General features: G+C 50.1%; 8 non-coding genes and 7 pseudogenes across 8 annotated transcripts; all 15 read right to left on the minus strand.

Annotated features, from left to right (window-relative positions):
* Window positions 1–756: 756 nt before the first annotated feature.
* Window positions 757–932, minus strand: LOC141135463 (U4 spliceosomal RNA; annotated as a pseudogene).
* A 1,074-nt stretch (window positions 933–2,006) lies between these two features.
* On the minus strand, window positions 2,007–2,071 carry LOC141135306 (U4 spliceosomal RNA; annotated as a pseudogene).
* A 1,280-nt stretch (window positions 2,072–3,351) lies between these two features.
* Window positions 3,352–3,492, minus strand: LOC141134997 (U4 spliceosomal RNA). The gene has a single exon (XR_012243307.1). It is a non-coding gene; the product is annotated as a U4 spliceosomal RNA (small nuclear RNA).
* Window positions 3,493–4,058: 566 nt separating this feature from the next.
* TRNAK-UUU (transfer RNA lysine (anticodon UUU)) lies at window positions 4,059–4,131 on the minus strand. The gene has a single exon. It is a non-coding gene; the product is annotated as a tRNA-Lys (tRNA).
* Window positions 4,132–4,772: 641 nt separating this feature from the next.
* LOC141134998 (U4 spliceosomal RNA) lies at window positions 4,773–4,913 on the minus strand. Its single transcript, XR_012243308.1, has one exon. It is a non-coding gene; the product is annotated as a U4 spliceosomal RNA (small nuclear RNA).
* Window positions 4,914–6,193: 1,280 nt separating this feature from the next.
* LOC141135000 (U4 spliceosomal RNA) lies at window positions 6,194–6,334 on the minus strand. The gene has a single exon (XR_012243309.1). It is a non-coding gene; the product is annotated as a U4 spliceosomal RNA (small nuclear RNA).
* Window positions 6,335–7,614: 1,280 nt separating this feature from the next.
* On the minus strand, window positions 7,615–7,790 carry LOC141135464 (U4 spliceosomal RNA; annotated as a pseudogene).
* Window positions 7,791–10,038: 2,248 nt separating this feature from the next.
* Window positions 10,039–10,103, minus strand: LOC141135311 (U4 spliceosomal RNA; annotated as a pseudogene).
* Window positions 10,104–11,383: 1,280 nt separating this feature from the next.
* LOC141135001 (U4 spliceosomal RNA) lies at window positions 11,384–11,524 on the minus strand. Its single transcript, XR_012243310.1, has one exon. It is a non-coding gene; the product is annotated as a U4 spliceosomal RNA (small nuclear RNA).
* Window positions 11,525–12,090: 566 nt separating this feature from the next.
* On the minus strand, window positions 12,091–12,163 carry TRNAK-UUU (transfer RNA lysine (anticodon UUU)). The gene has a single exon. It is a non-coding gene; the product is annotated as a tRNA-Lys (tRNA).
* A 641-nt stretch (window positions 12,164–12,804) lies between these two features.
* Window positions 12,805–12,945, minus strand: LOC141135002 (U4 spliceosomal RNA). Its single transcript, XR_012243311.1, has one exon. It is a non-coding gene; the product is annotated as a U4 spliceosomal RNA (small nuclear RNA).
* Window positions 12,946–14,225: 1,280 nt separating this feature from the next.
* On the minus strand, window positions 14,226–14,347 carry LOC141135529 (U4 spliceosomal RNA; annotated as a pseudogene).
* A 998-nt stretch (window positions 14,348–15,345) lies between these two features.
* LOC141136007 (U2 spliceosomal RNA) lies at window positions 15,346–15,478 on the minus strand (annotated as a pseudogene).
* Window positions 15,479–16,645: 1,167 nt separating this feature from the next.
* LOC141135383 (U4 spliceosomal RNA) lies at window positions 16,646–16,710 on the minus strand (annotated as a pseudogene).
* A 1,280-nt stretch (window positions 16,711–17,990) lies between these two features.
* Window positions 17,991–18,131, minus strand: LOC141135003 (U4 spliceosomal RNA). Its single transcript, XR_012243312.1, has one exon. It is a non-coding gene; the product is annotated as a U4 spliceosomal RNA (small nuclear RNA).
* Between the last annotated feature and the right edge of the window lie 966 nt (window positions 18,132–19,097).

Below are 19,097 nucleotides of genomic sequence, written 5' to 3' on the forward strand. Positions count from 1 at the left end.
CCTATTGACAGCTCAAAGGCCTCATAGGTAAGTGAAAGGCACCGCCCGAACAGGGACTTGAACCCTGGACCCTCAGATTAAAAGTCTGATGCTCTACCGACTGAGCTATCCAGGCTCTCAAAGCTCCTCCTCCATAGCGGTCCAAGCTGCTTGAATCTTGACATGTATGGTGGAAAAAGACCATTCAGCCAAGGGGACCGGGTGCCTGAAAGCACAAGTATTTGGCTTGCCCAGGCTGGCCAATCGTCCTCTCCCGTTTAATTTTCTAGGACAGGTTGAAGATAAAAGGGAGAATCTAACCTGCAACCATGCAGATAGGGTCCAGTCCGGTACAGGTGGAGAACGCCTAAAGTTTCTGCCTTAGTTTTACCTACAGTTCAATGCTCTTTGACCGGAAACAAGGGCCTTGCAAAAAGACACCGCCCGAAAGGCTTCCTTAACCCTGGACCAACACGCTTCCAGTATTCTTAATCAGTGACTGGGTTACAAATAAAGACAGTTCACCTTGAGCCTCATGTTGCCAGGTCCAGCAGAAGAAACCCAGGCAAAAAAACGAGGTAGAGTCCACTCTGGATTACAGGCAAGTGAAGAACGAGCGGCGCGTGCCAATCACTGATTGTTCTACCCAGGCTGCGTGATGACACAAAAGCTCTCTATGGTGTCAATGGGCCCGTGACTCACTTTCTCAACTCTAACGCATCTCAGTCTGCATGTAAGAAGCCGTCACTTATCTGCTGTTGAAAACACATTGCTCAGTCTCCTCAGAGACTCTCAAAAATTGCCAGTGCTGACTGTATTTCAAGTCATCGTGGCGGGGTATTGGGAAAAGTTTTCAATTAGCAATAATCACTCTATCGAAAAGCCAGTGGCGTGCAAAACACACCTCAAAAACTTCCACCCGGTGCCAAAAAAAAGTGCCCACACATAAAGAGTGAAACACAAAAACGTGCAACGGGTGTACAGAGTCCTCCACTAGGGAAGGACCTTACCCTGATCCCCCGGGGCGTTAGGCTCCAGACAGGGACTGAGGTACTCAGACAAAGGGTCCATCCGGCCGAAACCAGGCGGACCCCCACAACTGGAAGGACTGCCGAAGCAGACCAACCCAAGTACAGTGGGGCTCTCCCGAAGAGAGACCCCTCAAAGGAGAGGGCGAACCAAGCCAAAAGGCCTATGTCCACCCCCTCCCAAGACTTTCAGAGTAGGCCCGAGGACCCACACCCTACTCGCCATACAGTGACAAAACGTGTATACAAAGACAACCAAAAAAAAAGACAAAAAGGTGACAAACAGGGGTAAAAGAAAGAGTGGGGAAGATAGTGAGATGGGAGAGTGAAAGTGGCCATTGTGCTATACAATGGCCGGCCCTCCGGCCAGGCATAAAAATTTCCCCTGGTCCTGGCCAAAAGGCCCGGCCCAAGAGGCAGGTGCGAAAAACGTGTGTTGTGGTGAAGTGACCATAGTGCCATAAAATCAAGTGCTTTCACACCGTGACTATACGGCACCCCTGAACTGCCACTTCAGGGGCACATTCACCACTGGCTTTTCGAAAAAGCCCTGACCCACAGCCCAGACCACAGCAGCCCCCACCCCAGGCAGAAAGGTATGGAGTTCTGGAAGCTCGGAGAGAGCCCTTGCCATCAGGCTTCACCGTCATTCCGTTCCTCCTACCTAATTACATTTGGGAAATACTGGCCGCTCCCCCGGTGGGAGCAAGGGGAACCAGCGTTCTCTCCCAAATAACTGTCCAGAGCTAGAGCTGCCCCAATCCAGGCCAGAAGGCCAGGATCCCGACCCTCCGCCAAGACCGAATGGTTCTCCGTCCCCATCAGAAGGCTTCCCTTTCGGCTACAAACCGCTCCGGGTTACTTTCACTCCAGCAGGTTTTGCATAGCAACCGCAATCCCATCTCTATCTCGCCATAGATCAGGGACAGAAGCAAGCACCACCTCCTGGAAACTGATAAGAACAGATATTAGATTTGATCTTAGCCAAAGGGCTGAGAAGCAATTAGCAATAATCACGCCTCAGTTGAACCTCATTGGCTATGATACTGCCACTGCGCAAAGCTAACCAAATCAGTGCCTGCCAACATCTGCCCTTCCTTGGAGGAGAAATTGACATTGAGGAGAGACACATAAGTGTCATCCAGTGGGCCGCTGAGCATTCTGGGACTTGGCATGTTAATGAGACAGGGACGATGCCTAAGTGGGCATTGTTTACCCACTGAATAGTGTTAGCATTTGAAAGAACTAAGGAGAATGTAAAGGGACAGGGCCCTAGATGTCAGATGCGTTTCTCCCACAGCAGTCCTGAAAGGCCACTGGGAGCGTATGTGTTTGAACAGCTATGCTGCTGAGAAAAGACCAAGGTGGAAGGATTTGGGGCCTTTGTTGAAAGTTCGCTAGATAACATGCCTGAACTGGAGCCCAGGTAAGCTGCCATAGACAAGGGTTGTTGGGAAACAGTTGGTCAAGCAATCACCTTCAGCCACCTTTATTTCTGGCAGATTCCAGGAGCCTAGAAAGGGGGAAGTTAGGACATTTCATCTCTCTGAGCCAGTGAGCATTCCCGGCAGATGTGCATAAAGACTGCCCTATTGGCAGCTCAAAGGCCTCATAGGTAAGTGAAAGGCACCGCCCGAACAGGGACTTGAACCCTGGACCCTCAGATTAAAAGTCTGATGCTCTACCGACTGAGCTATCCAGGCTCTCAAAGCTCCTCCTCCATAGCGGTCCAAGCTGCTTGAATCTTGACATGTATGGTGGAAAAAGACCATTCAGCCAAGGGGACCGGGTGCCTGAAAGCACAAGTATTTGGCTTGCCCAGGCTGGCCAATCGTCCTCTCCCGTTTAATTTTCTAGGACAGGTTGAAGATAAAAGGGAGAATCTAACCTGCAACCATGCAGATAGGGTCCAGTCCGGTACAGGTGGAGAACGCCTAAAGTTTCTGCCTTAGTTTTACCTACAGTTCAATGCTCTTTGACCGGAAACAAGGGCCTTGCAAAAAGACACCGCCCGAAAGGCTTCCTTAACCCTGGACCAACACGCTTCCAGTATTCTTAATCAGTGACTGGGTTACAAATAAAGACAGTTCACCTTGAGCCTCATGTTGCCAGGTCCAGCAGAAGAAACCCAGGCAAAAAAACGAGGTAGAGTCCACTCTGGATTACAGGCAAGTGAAGAACGAGCGGCGCGTGCCAATCACTGATTGTTCTACCCAGGCTGCGTGATGACACAAAAGCTCTCTATGGTGTCAATGGGCCCGTGACTCACTTTCTCAACTCTAACGCATCTCAGTCTGCATGTAAGAAGCCGTCACTTATCTGCTGTTGAAAACACATTGCTCAGTCTCCTCAGAGACTCTCAAAAATTGCCAGTGCTGACTGTATTTCAAGTCATCGTGGCGGGGTATTGGGAAAAGTTTTCAATTAGCAATAATCACGCCTCAGTTGAACCTCATTGGCTATGATACTGCCACTGCGCAAAGCTAACCAAATCAGTGCCTGCCAACATCTGCCCTTCCTTGGAGGAGAAATTGACATTGAGGAGAGACACATAAGTGTCATCCAGTGGGCCGCTGAGCATTCTGGGACTTGGCATGTTAATGAGACAGGGACGATGCCTAAGTGGGCATTGTTTACCCACTGAATAGTGTTAGCATTTGAAAGAACTAAGGAGAATCTAAAGGGACAGGGCCCTAGATGTCAGATGCGTTTCTCCCACAGCAGTCCTGAAAGGCCACTGGGAGCGTATGTGTTTGAACAGCTATGCTGCTGAGAAAAGACCAAGGTGGAAGGATTTGGGGCCTTTGTTGAAAGTTCGCTAGATAACATGCCTGAACTGGAGCCCAGGTAAGCTGCCATAGACAAGGGTTGTTGGGAAACAGTTGGTCAAGCAATCACCTTCAGCCACCTTTATTTCTGGCAGATTCCAGGAGCCTAGAAAGGGGGAAGTTAGGACATTTCATCTCTCTGAGCCAGTGAGCATTCCCGGCAGATGTGCATAAAGACTGCCCTATTGGCAGCTCAAAGGCCTCATAGGTAAGTGAAAGGCACCGCCCGAACAGGGACTTGAACCCTGGACCCTCAGATTAAAAGTCTGATGCTCTACCGACTGAGCTATCCGGGCTCTCAAAGCTCCTCCTCCATAGCGGTCCAAGCTGCTTGAATCTTGACATGTATGGTGGAAAAAGACCATTCAGCCAAGGGGACCGGGTGCCTGAAAGCACAAGTATTTGGCTTGCCCAGGCTGGCCAATCGTCCTCTCCCGTTTAATTTTCTAGGACAGGTTGAAGATAAAAGGGAGAATCTAACCTGCAACCATGCAGATAGGGTCCAGTCCGGTACAGGTGGAGAACGCCTAAAGTTTCTGCCTTAGTTTTACCTACAGTTCAATGCTCTTTGACCGGAAACAAGGGCCTTGCAAAAAGACACCGCCCGAAAGGCTTCCTTAACCCTGGACCAACACGCTTCCAGTATTCTTAATCAGTGACTGGGTTACAAATAAAGACAGTTCACCTTGAGCCTCATGTTGCCAGGTCCAGCAGAAGAAACCCAGGCAAAAAAACGAGGTAGAGTCCACTCTGGATTACAGGCAAGTGAAGAACGAGCGGCGCGTGCCAATCACTGATTGTTCTACCCAGGCTGCGTGATGACACAAAAGCTCTCTATGGTGTCAATGGGCCCGTGACTCACTTTCTCAACTCTAACGCATCTCAGTCTGCATGTAAGAAGCCGTCACTTATCTGCTGTTGAAAACACATTGCTCAGTCTCCTCAGAGACTCTCAAAAATTGCCAGTGCTGACTGTATTTCAAGTCATCGTGGCGGGGTATTGGGAAAAGTTTTCAATTAGCAATAATCACGCCTCAGTTGAACCTCATTGGCTATGATACTGCCACTGCGCAAAGCTAACCAAATCAGTGCCTGCCAACATCTGCCCTTCCTTGGAGGAGAAATTGACATTGAGGAGAGACACATAAGTGTCATCCAGTGGGCCGCTGAGCATTCTGGGACTTGGCATGTTAATGAGACAGGGACGATGCCTAAGTGGGCATTGTTTACCCACTGAATAGTGTTAGCATTTGAAAGAACTAAGGAGAATGTAAAGGGACAGGGCCCTAGATGTCAGATGCGTTTCTCCCACAGCAGTCCTGAAAGGCCACTGGGAGCGTATGTGTTTGAACAGCTATGCTGCTGAGAAAAGACCAAGGTGGAAGGATTTGGGGCCTTTGTTGAAAGTTCGCTAGATAACATGCCTGAACTGGAGCCCAGGTAAGCTGCCATAGACAAGGGTTGTTGGGAAACAGTTGGTCAAGCAATCACCTTCAGCCACCTTTATTTCTGGCAGATTCCAGGAGCCTAGAAAGGGGGAAGTTAGGACATTTCATCTCTCTGAGCCAGTGAGCATTCCCGGCAGATGTGCATAAAGACTGCCCTATTGACAGCTCAAAGGCCTCATAGGTAAGTGAAAGGCACCGCCCGAACAGGGACTTGAACCCTGGACCCTCAGATTAAAAGTCTGATGCTCTACCGACTGAGCTATCCAGGCTCTCAAAGCTCCTCCTCCATAGCGGTCCAAGCTGCTTGAATCTTGACATGTATGGTGGAAAAAGACCATTCAGCCAAGGGGACCGGGTGCCTGAAAGCACAAGTATTTGGCTTGCCCAGGCTGGCCAATCGTCCTCTCCCGTTTAATTTTCTAGGACAGGTTGAAGATAAAAGGGAGAATCTAACCTGCAACCATGCAGATAGGGTCCAGTCCGGTACAGGTGGAGAACGCCTAAAGTTTCTGCCTTAGTTTTACCTACAGTTCAATGCTCTTTGACCGGAAACAAGGGCCTTGCAAAAAGACACCGCCCGAAAGGCTTCCTTAACCCTGGACCAACAAGCTTCCAGTATTCTTAATCAGTGACTGGGTTACAAATAAAGACAGTTCACCTTGAGCCTCATGTTGCCAGGTCCAGCAGAAGAAACCCAGGCAAAAAAACGAGGTAGAGTCCACTCTGGATTACAGGCAAGTGAAGAACGAGCGGCGCGTGCCAATCACTGATTGTTCTACCCAGGCTGCGTGATGACACAAAAGCTCTCTATGGTGTCAATGGGCCCGTGACTCACTTTCTCAACTCTAACGCATCTCAGTCTGCATGTAAGAAGCCGTCACTTATCTGCTGTTGAAAACACATTGCTCAGTCTCCTCAGAGACTCTCAAAAATTGCCAGTGCTGACTGTATTTCAAGTCATCGTGGCGGGGTATTGGGAAAAGTTTTCAATTAGCAATAATCACGCCTCAGTTGAACCTCATTGGCTATGATACTGCCACTGCGCAAAGCTAACCAAATCAGTGCCTGCCAACATCTGCCCTTCCTTGGAGGAGAAATTGACATTGAGGAGAGACACATAAGTGTCATCCAGTGGGCCGCTGAGCATTCTGGGACTTGGCATGTTAATGAGACAGGGACGATGCCTAAGTGGGCATTGTTTACCCACTGAATAGTGTTAGCATTTGAAAGAACTAAGGAGAATGTAAAGGGACAGGGCCCTAGATGTCAGATGCGTTTCTCCCACAGCAGTCCTGAAAGGCCACTGGGAGCGTATGTGTTTGAACAGCTATGCTGCTGAGAAAAGACCAAGGTGGAAGGATTTGGGGCCTTTGTTGAAAGTTCGCTAGATAACATGCCTGAACTGGAGCCCAGGTAAGCTGCCATAGACAAGGGTTGTTGGGAAACAGTTGGTCAAGCAATCACCTTCAGCCACCTTTATTTCTGGCAGATTCCAGGAGCCTAGAAAGGGGGAAGTTAGGACATTTCATCTCTCTGAGCCAGTGAGCATTCCCGGCAGATGTGCATAAAGACTGCCCTATTGGCAGCTCAAAGGCCTCATAGGTAAGTGAAAGGCACCGCCCGAACAGGGACTTGAACCCTGGACCCTCAGATTAAAAGTCTGATGCTCTACCGACTGAGCTATCCAGGCTCTCAAAGCTCCTCCTCCATAGCGGTCCAAGCTGCTTGAATCTTGACATGTATGGTGGAAAAAGACCATTCAGCCAAGGGGACCGGGTGCCTGAAAGCACAAGTATTTGGCTTGCCCAGGCTGGCCAATCGTCCTCTCCCGTTTAATTTTCTAGGACAGGTTGAAGATAAAAGGGAGAATCTAACCTGCAACCATGCAGATAGGGTCCAGTCCGGTACAGGTGGAGAACGCCTAAAGTTTCTGCCTTAGTTTTACCTACAGTTCAATGCTCTTTGACCGGAAACAAGGGCCTTGCAAAAAGACACCGCCCGAAAGGCTTCCTTAACCCTGGACCAACACGCTTCCAGTATTCTTAATCAGTGACTGGGTTACAAATAAAGACAGTTCACCTTGAGCCTCATGTTGCCAGGTCCAGCAGAAGAAACCCAGGCAAAAAAACGAGGTAGAGTCCACTCTGGATTACAGGCAAGTGAAGAACGAGCGGCGCGTGCCAATCACTGATTGTTCTACCCAGGCTGCGTGATGACACAAAAGCTCTCTATGGTGTCAATGGGCCCGTGACTCACTTTCTCAACTCTAACGCATCTCAGTCTGCATGTAAGAAGCCGTCACTTATCTGCTGTTGAAAACACATTGCTCAGTCTCCTCAGAGACTCTCAAAAATTGCCAGTGCTGACTGTATTTCAAGTCATCGTGGCGGGGTATTGGGAAAAGTTTTCAATTAGCAATAATCACTCTATCGAAAAGCCAGTGGCGTGCAAAACACACCTCAAAAACTTCCACCCGGTGCCAAAAAAAAGTGCCCACACATAAAGAGTGAAACACAAAAACGTGCAACGGGTGTACAGAGTCCTCCACTAGGGAAGGACCTTACCCTGATCCCCCGGGGCGTTAGGCTCCAGACAGGGACTGAGGTACTCAGACAAAGGGTCCATCCGGCCGAAACCAGGCGGACCCCCACAACTGGAAGGACTGCCGAAGCAGACCAACCCAAGTACAGTGGGGCTCTCCCGAAGAGAGACCCCTCAAAGGAGAGGGCGAACCAAGCCAAAAGGCCTATGTCCACCCCCTCCCAAGACTTTCAGAGTAGGCCCGAGGACCCACACCCTACTCGCCATACAGTGACAAAACGTGTATACAAAGACAACCAAAAAAAAAGACAAAAAGGTGACAAACAGGGGTAAAAGAAAGAGTGGGGAAGATAGTGAGATGGGAGAGTGAAAGTGGCCATTGTGCTATACAATGGCCGGCCCTCCGGCCAGGCATAAAAATTTCCCCTGGTCCTGGCCAAAAGGCCCGGCCCAAGAGGCAGGTGCGAAAAACGTGTGTTGTGGTGAAGTGACCATGGTGCCATAAAATCAAGTGCTTTCACACCGTGACTATACGGCACCCCTGAACTGCCACTTCAGGGGCACATTCACCACTGGCTTTTCGAAAAAGCCCTGACCCACAGCCCAGACCACAGCAGCCCCCACCCCAGGCAGAAAGGTATGGAGTTCTGGAAGCTCGGAGAGAGCCCTTGCCATCAGGCTTCACCGTCATTCCGTTCCTCCTACCTAATTACATTTGGGAAATACTGGCCGCTCCCCCGGTGGGAGCAAGGGGAACCAGCGTTCTCTCCCAAATAACTGTCCAGAGCTAGAGCTGCCCCAATCCAGGCCAGAAGGCCAGGATCCCGACCCTCCGCCAAGACCGAATGGTTCTCCGTCCCCATCAGAAGGCTTCCCTTTCGGCTACAAACCGCTCCGGGTTACTTTCACTCCAGCAGGTTTTGCATAGCAACCGCAATCCCATCTCTATCTCGCCATAGATCAGGGACAGAAGCAAGCACCACCTCCTGGAAACTGATAAGAACAGATATTAGATTTGATCTTAGCCAAAGGGCTGAGAAGCAATTAGCAATAATCACTCTATCGAAAAGCCAGTGGCGTGCAAAACACACCTCAAAAACTTCCACCCGGTGCCAAAAAAAAGTGCCCACACATAGAGAGTGAAACACAAAAAAGTGCAACGGGTGTACAGAGTCCTCCACTAGGGAAGGACCTTACCCTGATCCCCCGGGGCGTTAGGCTCCAGACAGGGACTGAGGTACTCAGACAAAGGGTCCATCTGGCCGAAACCAGGCGGACCCCCACAACTGGAAGGACTGCCGAAGCAGACCAACCCAAGTACAGTGGGGCTCTCCCGAAGAGAGACCCCTCAAAGGAGAGGGCGAACCAAGCCAAAAGGCCTATGTCCACCCCCTCCCAAGACTTTCAGAGTAGGCCCGAGGACCCACACCCTACTCGCCACACAGTGACAAAACGTGTATACAAAGACAACCAAAAAAAGACAAAAAGGTGACAAACAGGGGTAAAAGAAAGAGTGGGGAAGATAGTGAGATGGGTGAGTGAAAGTGGCCATTGTGCTATACAATGGCCGGCCTTCCGGCCAGGCATAAAAATTTCCCCTGGTCCTGGCCAAAAGGCCCGGCCCAAGAGGCAGGTGCGAAAAACGTGTGTTGTGGTGAAGTGACCATGGTGCCATAAAATCAAGTGTTTTCACACCGTGACTATACGGCACCCCTGAACTGCCACTTCAGGGGCACATTCACCACTGGCTTTTCGAAAAAGCCCCAACCCCCCAGCCCAGACCACAGCAGACCCCACCACAGGCAGAAAGGATATGGAGATCAGGAAGCCAGAAAGAGTCCTTTATCAGGCTCTGCCGTCGCTCCCATCGCTCCCTCCTAATTACGTTCGGGAAGTACTAACCACTCCCCTCCCCCCGTAAGAGGGAAGTAAGCGTTCTCTCCCGAATAACTGTCCGGAGCTAGATCTGCCCCAATCCAGGCCAGAAGGCCAGGATCCCGACCCTCCGGTTCAGATCTCGTGGTTCTCCATCCCCATCAGAAGGCTTCCCTTTCGGCTACAAACCGCTCCAGGTCACCTTCACTCCAGCAGGTTTTGCATAGCAACCGCAATCCCATCTCTATTTCGCCATAGATCAGGGACGGAAGCAAGCGCCACCTCCTGGAAACTGATAAGAATAGATACTACACTTGATCTTCGCCAAAAGGCCGAGAAGCAATTAGCAATAATCACGCCTCAGTTGAACCTCATTGGCTATGATACTGCCACTGCGCAAAGCTAACCAAATCAGTGCCTGCCAACATCTGCCCTTCCTTGGAGGAGAAATTGACATTGAGGAGAGACACATAAGTGTCATCCAGTGGGCCGCTGAGCATTCTGGGACTTGGCATGTTAATGAGACAGGGACGATGCCTAAGTGGGCATTGTTTACCCACTGAATAGTGTTAGCATTTGAAAGAACTAAGGAGAATGTAAAGGGACAGGGCCCTAGATGTCAGATGCGTTTCTCCCACAGCAGTCCTGAAAGGCCACTGGGAGCGTATGTGTTTGAACAGCTATGCTGCTGAGAAAAGACCAAGGTGGAAGGATTTGGGGCCTTTGTTGAAAGTTCGCTAGATAACATGCCTGAACTGGAGCCCAGGTAAGCTGCCATAGACAAGGGTTGTTGGGAAACAGTTGGTCAAGCAATCACCTTCAGCCACCTTTATTTCTGGCAGATTCCAGGAGCCTAGAAAGGGGGAAGTTAGGACATTTCATCTCTCTGAGCCAGTGAGCATTCCCGGCAGATGTGCATAAAGACTGCCCTATTGGCAGCTCAAAGGCCTCATAGGTAAGTGAAAGGCACCGCCCGAACAGGGACTTGAACCCTGGACCCTCAGATTAAAAGTCTGATGCTCTACCGACTGAGCTATCCAGGCTCTCAAAGCTCCTCCTCCATAGCGGTCCAAGCTGCTTGAATCTTGACATGTATGGTGGAAAAAGACCATTCAGCCAAGGGGACCGGGTGCCTGAAAGCACAAGTATTTGGCTTGCCCAGGCTGGCCAATCGTCCTCTCCCGTTTAATTTTCTAGGACAGGTTGAAGATAAAAGGGAGAATCTAACCTGCAACCATGCAGATAGGGTCCAGTCCGGTACAGGTGGAGAACGCCTAAAGTTTCTGCCTTAGTTTTACCTACAGTTCAATGCTCTTTGACCGGAAACAAGGGCCTTGCAAAAAGACACCGCCCGAAAGGCTTCCTTAACCCTGGACCAACACGCTTCCAGTATTCTTAATCAGTGACTGGGTTACAAATAAAGACAGTTCACCTTGAGCCTCATGTTGCCAGGTCCAGCAGAAGAAACCCAGGCAAAAAAACGAGGTAGAGTCCACTCTGGATTACAGGCAAGTGAAGAACGAGCGGCGCGTGCCAATCACTGATTGTTCTACCCAGGCTGCGTGATGACACAAAAGCTCTCTATGGTGTCAATGGGCCCGTGACTCACTTTCTCAACTCTAACGCATCTCAGTCTGCATGTAAGAAGCCGTCACTTATCTGCTGTTGAAAACACATTGCTCAGTCTCCTCAGAGACTCTCAAAAATTGCCAGTGCTGACTGTATTTCAAGTCATCGTGGCGGGGTATTGGGAAAAGTTTTCAATTAGCAATAATCACGCCTCAGTTGAACCTCATTGGCTATGATACTGCCACTGCGCAAAGCTAACCAAATCAGTGCCTGCCAACATCTGCCCTTCCTTGGAGGAGAAATTGACATTGAGGAGAGACACATAAGTGTCATCCAGTGGGCCGCTGAGCATTCTGGGACTTGGCATGTTAATGAGACAGGGACGATGCCTAAGTGGGCATTGTTTACCCACTGAATAGTGTTAGCATTTGAAAGAACTAAGGAGAATCTAAAGGGACAGGGCCCTAGATGTCAGATGCGTTTCTCCCACAGCAGTCCTGAAAGGCCACTGGGAGCGTATGTGTTTGAACAGCTATGCTGCTGAGAAAAGACCAAGGTGGAAGGATTTGGGGCCTTTGTTGAAAGTTCGCTAGATAACATGCCTGAACTGGAGCCCAGGTAAGCTGCCATAGACAAGGGTTGTTGGGAAACAGTTGGTCAAGCAATCACCTTCAGCCACCTTTATTTCTGGCAGATTCCAGGAGCCTAGAAAGGGGGAAGTTAGGACATTTCATCTCTCTGAGCCAGTGAGCATTCCCGGCAGATGTGCATAAAGACTGCCCTATTGACAGCTCAAAGGCCTCATAGGTAAGTGAAAGGCACCGCCCGAACAGGGACTTGAACCCTGGACCCTCAGATTAAAAGTCTGATGCTCTACCGACTGAGCTATCCGGGCTCTCAAAGCTCCTCCTCCATAGCGGTCCAAGCTGCTTGAATCTTGACATGTATGGTGGAAAAAGACCATTCAGCCAAGGGGACCGGGTGCCTGAAAGCACAAGTATTTGGCTTGCCCAGGCTGGCCAATCGTCCTCTCCCGTTTAATTTTCTAGGACAGGTTGAAGATAAAAGGGAGAATCTAACCTGCAACCATGCAGATAGGGTCCAGTCCGGTACAGGTGGAGAACGCCTAAAGTTTCTGCCTTAGTTTTACCTACAGTTCAATGCTCTTTGACCGGAAACAAGGGCCTTGCAAAAAGACACCGCCCGAAAGGCTTCCTTAACCCTGGACCAACACGCTTCCAGTATTCTTAATCAGTGACTGGGTTACAAATAAAGACAGTTCACCTTGAGCCTCATGTTGCCAGGTCCAGCAGAAGAAACCCAGGCAAAAAAACGAGGTAGAGTCCACTCTGGATTACAGGCAAGTGAAGAACGAGCGGCGCGTGCCAATCACTGATTGTTCTACCCAGGCTGCGTGATGACACAAAAGCTCTCTATGGTGTCAATGGGCCCGTGACTCACTTTCTCAACTCTAACGCATCTCAGTCTGCATGTAAGAAGCCGTCACTTATCTGCTGTTGAAAACACATTGCTCAGTCTCCTCAGAGACTCTCAAAAATTGCCAGTGCTGACTGTATTTCAAGTCATCGTGGCGGGGTATTGGGAAAAGTTTTCAATTAGCAATAATCACGCCTCAGTTGAACCTCATTGGCTATGATACTGCCACTGCGCAAAGCTAACCAAATCAGTGCCTGCCAACATCTGCCCTTCCTTGGAGGAGAAATTGACATTGAGGAGAGACACATAAGTGTCATCCAGTGGGCCGCTGAGCATTCTGGGACTTGGCATGTTAATGAGACAGGGACGATGCCTAAGTGGGCATTGTTTACCCACTGAATAGTGTTAGCATTTGAAAGAACTAAGGAGAATGTAAAGGGACAGGGCCCTAGATGTCAGATGCGTTTCTCCCACAGCAGTCCTGAAAGGCCACTGGGAGCGTATGTGTTTGAACAGCTATGCTGCTGAGAAAAGACCAAGGTGGAAGGATTTGGGGCCTTTGTTGAAAGTTCGCTAGATAACATGCCTGAACTGGAGCCCAGGTAAGCTGCCATAGACAAGGGTTGTTGGGAAACAGTTGGTCAAGCAATCACCTTCAGCCACCTTTATTTCTGGCAGATTCCAGGAGCCTAGAAAGGGGGAAGTTAGGACATTTCATCTCTCTGAGCCAGTGAGCATTCCCGGCAGATGTGCATAAAGACTGCCCTATTGACAGCTCAAAGGCCTCATAGGTAAGTGAAAGGCACCGCCCGAACAGGGACTTGAACCCTGGACCCTCAGATTAAAAGTCTGATGCTCTACCGACTGAGCTATCCAGGCTCTCAAAGCTCCTCCTCCATAGCGGTCCAAGCTGCTTGAATCTTGACATGTATGGTGGAAAAAGACCATTCAGCCAAGGGAACCGGGTGCCTGAAAGCACAAGTATTTGGCTTGCCCAGGCTGGCCAATCGTCCTCTCCCGTTTAATTTTCTAGGACAGGTTGAAGATAAAAGGGAGAATCTAACCTGCAACCATGCAGATAGGGTCCAGTCCGGTACAGGTGGAGAACGCCTAAAGTTTCTGCCTTAGTTTTACCTACAGTTCAATGCTCTTTGACCGGAAACAAGGGCCTTGCAAAAAGACACCGCCCGAAAGGCTTCCTTAACCCTGGACCAACACGCTTCCAGTATTCTTAATCAGTGACTGGGTTACAAATAAAGACAGTTCACCTTGAGCCTCATGTTGCCAGGTCCAGCAGAAGAAACCCAGGCAAAAAAACGAGGTAGAGTCCACTCTGGATTACAGGCAAGTGAAGAACGAGCGGCGCGTGCCAATCACTGATTGTTCTACCCAGGCTGCGTGATGACACAAAAGCTCTCTATGGTGTCAATGGGCCCGTGACTCACTTTCTCAACTCTAACGCATCTCAGTCTGCATGTAAGAAGCCGTCACTTATCTGCTGTTGAAAACACATTGCTCAGTCTCCTCAGAGACTCTCAAAAATTGCCAGTGCTGACTGTATTTCAAGTCATCGTGGCGGGGTATTGGGAAAAGTTTTCAATTAGCAATAATCACTCTATCGAAAAGCCAGTGGCGTGCAAAACACACCTCAAAAACTTCCACCCGGTGCCAAAAAAAAAGTGCCCACACATAGAGAGTGAAACACAAAAAAGTGCAACGGGTGTACAGAGTCCTCCACTAGGGAAGGACCTTACCCTGATCCCCCGGGGCGTTAGGCTCCAGACAGGGACTGAGGTACTCAGACAAAGGGTCCATCTGGCCGAAACCAGGTGGACCCCCACAACTGGAAGGTCTGCCGAAGCAGACCGACCCAAGTACAGTGGGGCTCCCCCGAAGGGAGACCCCTCAAAGGAGAGGGCGAACCAAGCCAAAAGGCCTATGTCCACCCCCTCCCAAGACTTTCAGAGTAGGCCCGAGGACCCACACCCTACTCGCCACACAGTGACAAAACGTGTATACAAAGACAACCAAAAAAGACAAAAAGGTGACAAACAGGGGTAAAAGAAAGAGTGGGGAAGATAGTGAGATGGGAGAGTGAAAGTGGCCATTGTGCTATCCAATGGCCGGCCCTCCGGCCAGGCATAAAAATTTCCCCTGGTCCTGGCCAAAAGGCCCGGCCCAAGAGGCAGGTGCGAAAAACGTGTGTTGTGGTGAAGTGACCATGGTGCCATAAAATCAAGTGCTTTCACACCGTGACTATACGGCACCCCTGAACTGCCACTTCAGGGGCACATTCACCACTGGCTTTTCAAAAAAGCCCTGACCCACAGCCCAGACTACAGCAGCCCCCACCCCAGGCAGAAAGGTATGGAGTTCTGGAAGCTTGGAGAGAGCCCTTGCCATCAGGCTTCACCGTCGTTCCGTCCCTCCTACCTAATTACATTTGGGAAATACTGGCCGCTCCCCCGGTGGGAGCAAGGGGAGCCAGCGTTCTCTCCCAAATAACTGTCCAGAGCTAGAGCTGCCCCAATCCAGGCCAGAAGGCCAGGATCCCGACCCTCCGCCAAGACCGAATGGTTCTCCGTCCCCATCAGAAGGCTTCCCTTTCGGCTACAAACCGCTCCGGGTTACCTTCACTCCAGCAGGTTTTGCATAGCAACCGCAATCCCATCTCTATCTCGCCATAGATCAGGGACAGAAGCAAGCGCCACCTCCTGGAAACTGATAAGAACAGATACTAGATTCGATCTTAGCCAAAGGGCCGAGAAGCAATTAGCAATAATCACTCTATCGAAAAGCCAGTGGCGTGCAAAACACACCTCAAAAACTTCCACCCGGTGCCAAAAAAAAGTGCCCACACATAGAGAGTGAAACACAAAAAAGTGCAACGGGTGTACAGAGTCCTCCACTAGGGAAGGACCTTACCCTGATCCCCCGGGGCGTTAGGCTCCAGACAGGGACTGAGGTACTCAGACAAAGGGTCCATCTGGCCGAAACCAGGTGGACCCCCACAACTGGAAGGTCTGCCGAAGCAGACCGACCCAAGTACAGTGGGGCTCCCCCGAAGGGAGACCCCTCAAAGGAGAGGGCGAACCAAGCCAAAAGGCCTATGTCCACCCCCTCCCAAGACTTTCAGAGTAGGCCCGAGGACCCACACCCTACTCGCCACACAGTGACAAAACGTGTATACAAAGACAACCAAAAAAAGACAAAAAGGTGACAAACAGGGGTAAAAGAAAGAGTGGGGAAGATAGTGAGATGGGAGAGTGAAAGTGGCCATTGTGCTATACAATGGCCGGCCCTCCGGCCAGGCATAAAAATTTCCCCTGGTCCTGGCCAAAAGGCCCGGCCCAAGAGGCAGGTGCGAAAAACGTGTGTTGTGGTGAAGTGACCATGGTGCCATAAAATCAAGTGCTTTCACACCGTGACTATACGGCACCCCTGAACTGCCACTTCAGGGGCACATTCACCACTGGCTTTTCGAAAAAGCCCTGACCCACAGCCCAGACCACAGCAGCCCCCACCCCAGGCAGAAAGGTATGGAGTTCTGGAAGCTTGGAGAAAGCCCTTGCCATCAGGCTTCACCGTCGTTCCATCCCTCCTACCTAATTACATTTGGGAAATACTGGCCGCTCCCCCGGTGGGAGCAAGGGGAGCCAGCGTTCTCTCCCAAATAACTGTCCAGAGCTAGAGCTGCCCCAATCCAGGCCAGAAGGCCAGGATCCCGACCCTCCGCCAAGACCGAATGGTTCTCCGTCCCCATCAGAAGGTTTCCCTTTCGGCTACAAACCGCTCCGGGTTACTTTCACTCCAGCAGGTTTTGCATAGCAACCGCAATCCCATCTCTATCTCGCCATAGATCAGGGACAGAAGCAAGCGCCACCTCCTGGAAACTGATAAGAAAAGATACTAGATTTGATCTTAGCCAAAGGGCCGAGAAGCAATTAGCAATAATCACGCCTCAGTTGAACCTCATTGGCTATGATACTGCCACTGCGCAAAGCTAACCAAATCAGTGCCTGCCAACATCTGCCCTTCCTTGGAGGAGAAATTGACATTGAGGAGAGACACATAAGTGTCATCCAGTGGGCCGCTGAGCATTCTGGGACTTGGCATGTTAATGAGACAGGGACGATGCCTAAGTGGGCATTGTTTACCCACTGAATAGTGTTAGCATTTGAAAGAACTAAGGAGAATGTAAAGGGACAGGGCCCTAGATGTCAGATGCGTTTCTCCCACAGCAGTCCTGAAAGGCCACTGGGAGCGTATGTGTTTGAACAGCTATGCTGCTGAGAAAAGACCAAGGTGGAAGGATTTGGGGCCTTTGTTGAAAGTTCGCTAGATAACATGCCTGAACTGGAGCCCAGGTAAGCTGCCATAGACAAGGGTTGTTGGGAAACAGTTGGTCAAGCAATCACCTTCAGCCACCTTTATTTCTGGCAGATTCCAGGAGCCTAGAAAGGGGGAAGTTAGGACATTTCATCTCTCTGAGCCAGTGAGCATTCCCGGCAGATGTGCATAAAGACTGCCCTATTGGCAGCTCAAAGGCCTCATAGGTAAGTGAAAGGCACCGCCCGAACAGGGACTTGAACCCTGGACCCTCAGATTAAAAGTCTGATGCTCTACTGACTGAGCTATCCGGGCTCTCAAAGCTCCTTCTCCATAGCGGTCCAAGCTGCTTGAATCTTGACATGTATGGTGGAAAAAGACCATTCAGCCAAGGGGACCGGGTGCCTGAAAGCACAAGTATTTGGCTTGCCCAGGCTGGCCAATCGTCCTCTCCCGTTTAATTTTCTAGGACAGGTTGAAGATAAAAGGGAGAATCTAACCTGCAACCATGCAGATAGGGTCCAGTCCGGTACAGGTGGAGAACGCCTAAAGTTTCTGCCTTAGTTTTACCTACAGTTCAATGCTCTTTGACCGGAAACAAGGGCCTTGCAAAAAGACACCGCCCGAAAGGCTTCCTTAACCCTGGACCAACACGCTTCCAGTATTCTTAATCAGTGACTGGGTTACAAATAAAGACAGTTCACCTTGAGCCTCATGTTGCCAGGTCCAGCAGAAGAAACCCAGGCAAAAAAACGAGGTAGAGTCCACTCTGGATTACAGGCAAGTGAAGAACGAGCGGCGCGTGCCAATCACTGATTGTTCTACCCAGGCTGCGTGATGACACAAAAGCTCTCTATGGTGTCAATGGGCCCGTGACTCACTTTCTCAACTCTAACGCATCTCAGTCTGCATGTAAGAAGCCGTCACTTATCTGCTGTTGAAAACACATTGCTCAGTCTCCTCAGAGACTCTCAAAAATTGCCAGTGCTGACTGTATTTCAAGTCATCGTGGCGGGGTATTGGGAAAAGTTTTCAATTAGCAATAATCACGCCTCAGTTGAACCTCATTGGCTATGATACTGCCACTGCGCAAAGCTAACCAAATCAGTGCCTGCCAACATCTGCCCTTCCTTGGAGGAGAAATTGACATTGAGGAGAGACACATAAGTGTCATCCAGTGGGCCGCTGAGCATTCTGGGACTTGGCATGTTAATGAGACAGGGACGATGCCTAAGTGGGCATTGTTTACCCACTGAATAGTGTTAGCATTTGAAAGAACTAAGGAGAATGTAAAGGGACAGGGCCCTAGATGTCAGATGCGTTTCTCCCACAGCAGTCCTGAAAGGCCACTGGGAGCGTATGTGTTTGAACAGCTATGCTGCTGAGAAAAGACCAAGGTGGAAGGATTTGGGGCCTTTGTTGAAAGTTCGCTAGATAACATGCCTGAACTGGAGCCCAGGTAAGCTGCCATAGACAAGGGTTGTTGGGAAACAGTTGGTCAAGCAATCACCTTCAGCCACCTTTATTTCTGGCAGATTCCAGGAGCCTAGAAAGGGGGAAGTTAGGACATTTCATCTCTCTGAGCCAGTGAGCATTCCCGGCAGATGTGCATAAAGACTGCCCTATTGACAGCTCAAAGGCCTCATAGGTAAGTGAAAGGCACCGCCCGAACAGGGACTTGAACCCTGGACCCTCAGATTAAAAGTCTGATGCTCTACCGACTGAGCTATCCAGGCTCTCAAAGCTCCTCCTCCATAGCGGTCCAAGCTGCTTGAATCTTGACATGTATGGTGGAAAAAGACCATTCAGCCAAGGGAACCGGGTGCCTGAAAGCACAAGTATTTGGCTTGCCCAGGCTGGCCAATCGTCCTCTCCCGTTTAATTTTCTAGGACAGGTTGAAGATAAAAGGGAGAATCTAACCTGCAACCATGCAGATAGGGTCCAGTCCGGTACAGGTGGAGAACGCCTAAAGTTTCTGCCTTAGTTTTACCTACAGTTCAATGCTCTTTGACCGGAAACAAGGGCCTTGCAAAAAGACACCGCCCGAAAGGCTTCCTTAACC

Source organism: Aquarana catesbeiana, linkage group LG03 (genome assembly GCF_042186555.1).
Source record: "Aquarana catesbeiana isolate 2022-GZ linkage group LG03, ASM4218655v1, whole genome shotgun sequence".
NCBI classification, from domain to species: Eukaryota; Metazoa; Chordata; class Amphibia; order Anura; family Ranidae; genus Aquarana; species Aquarana catesbeiana.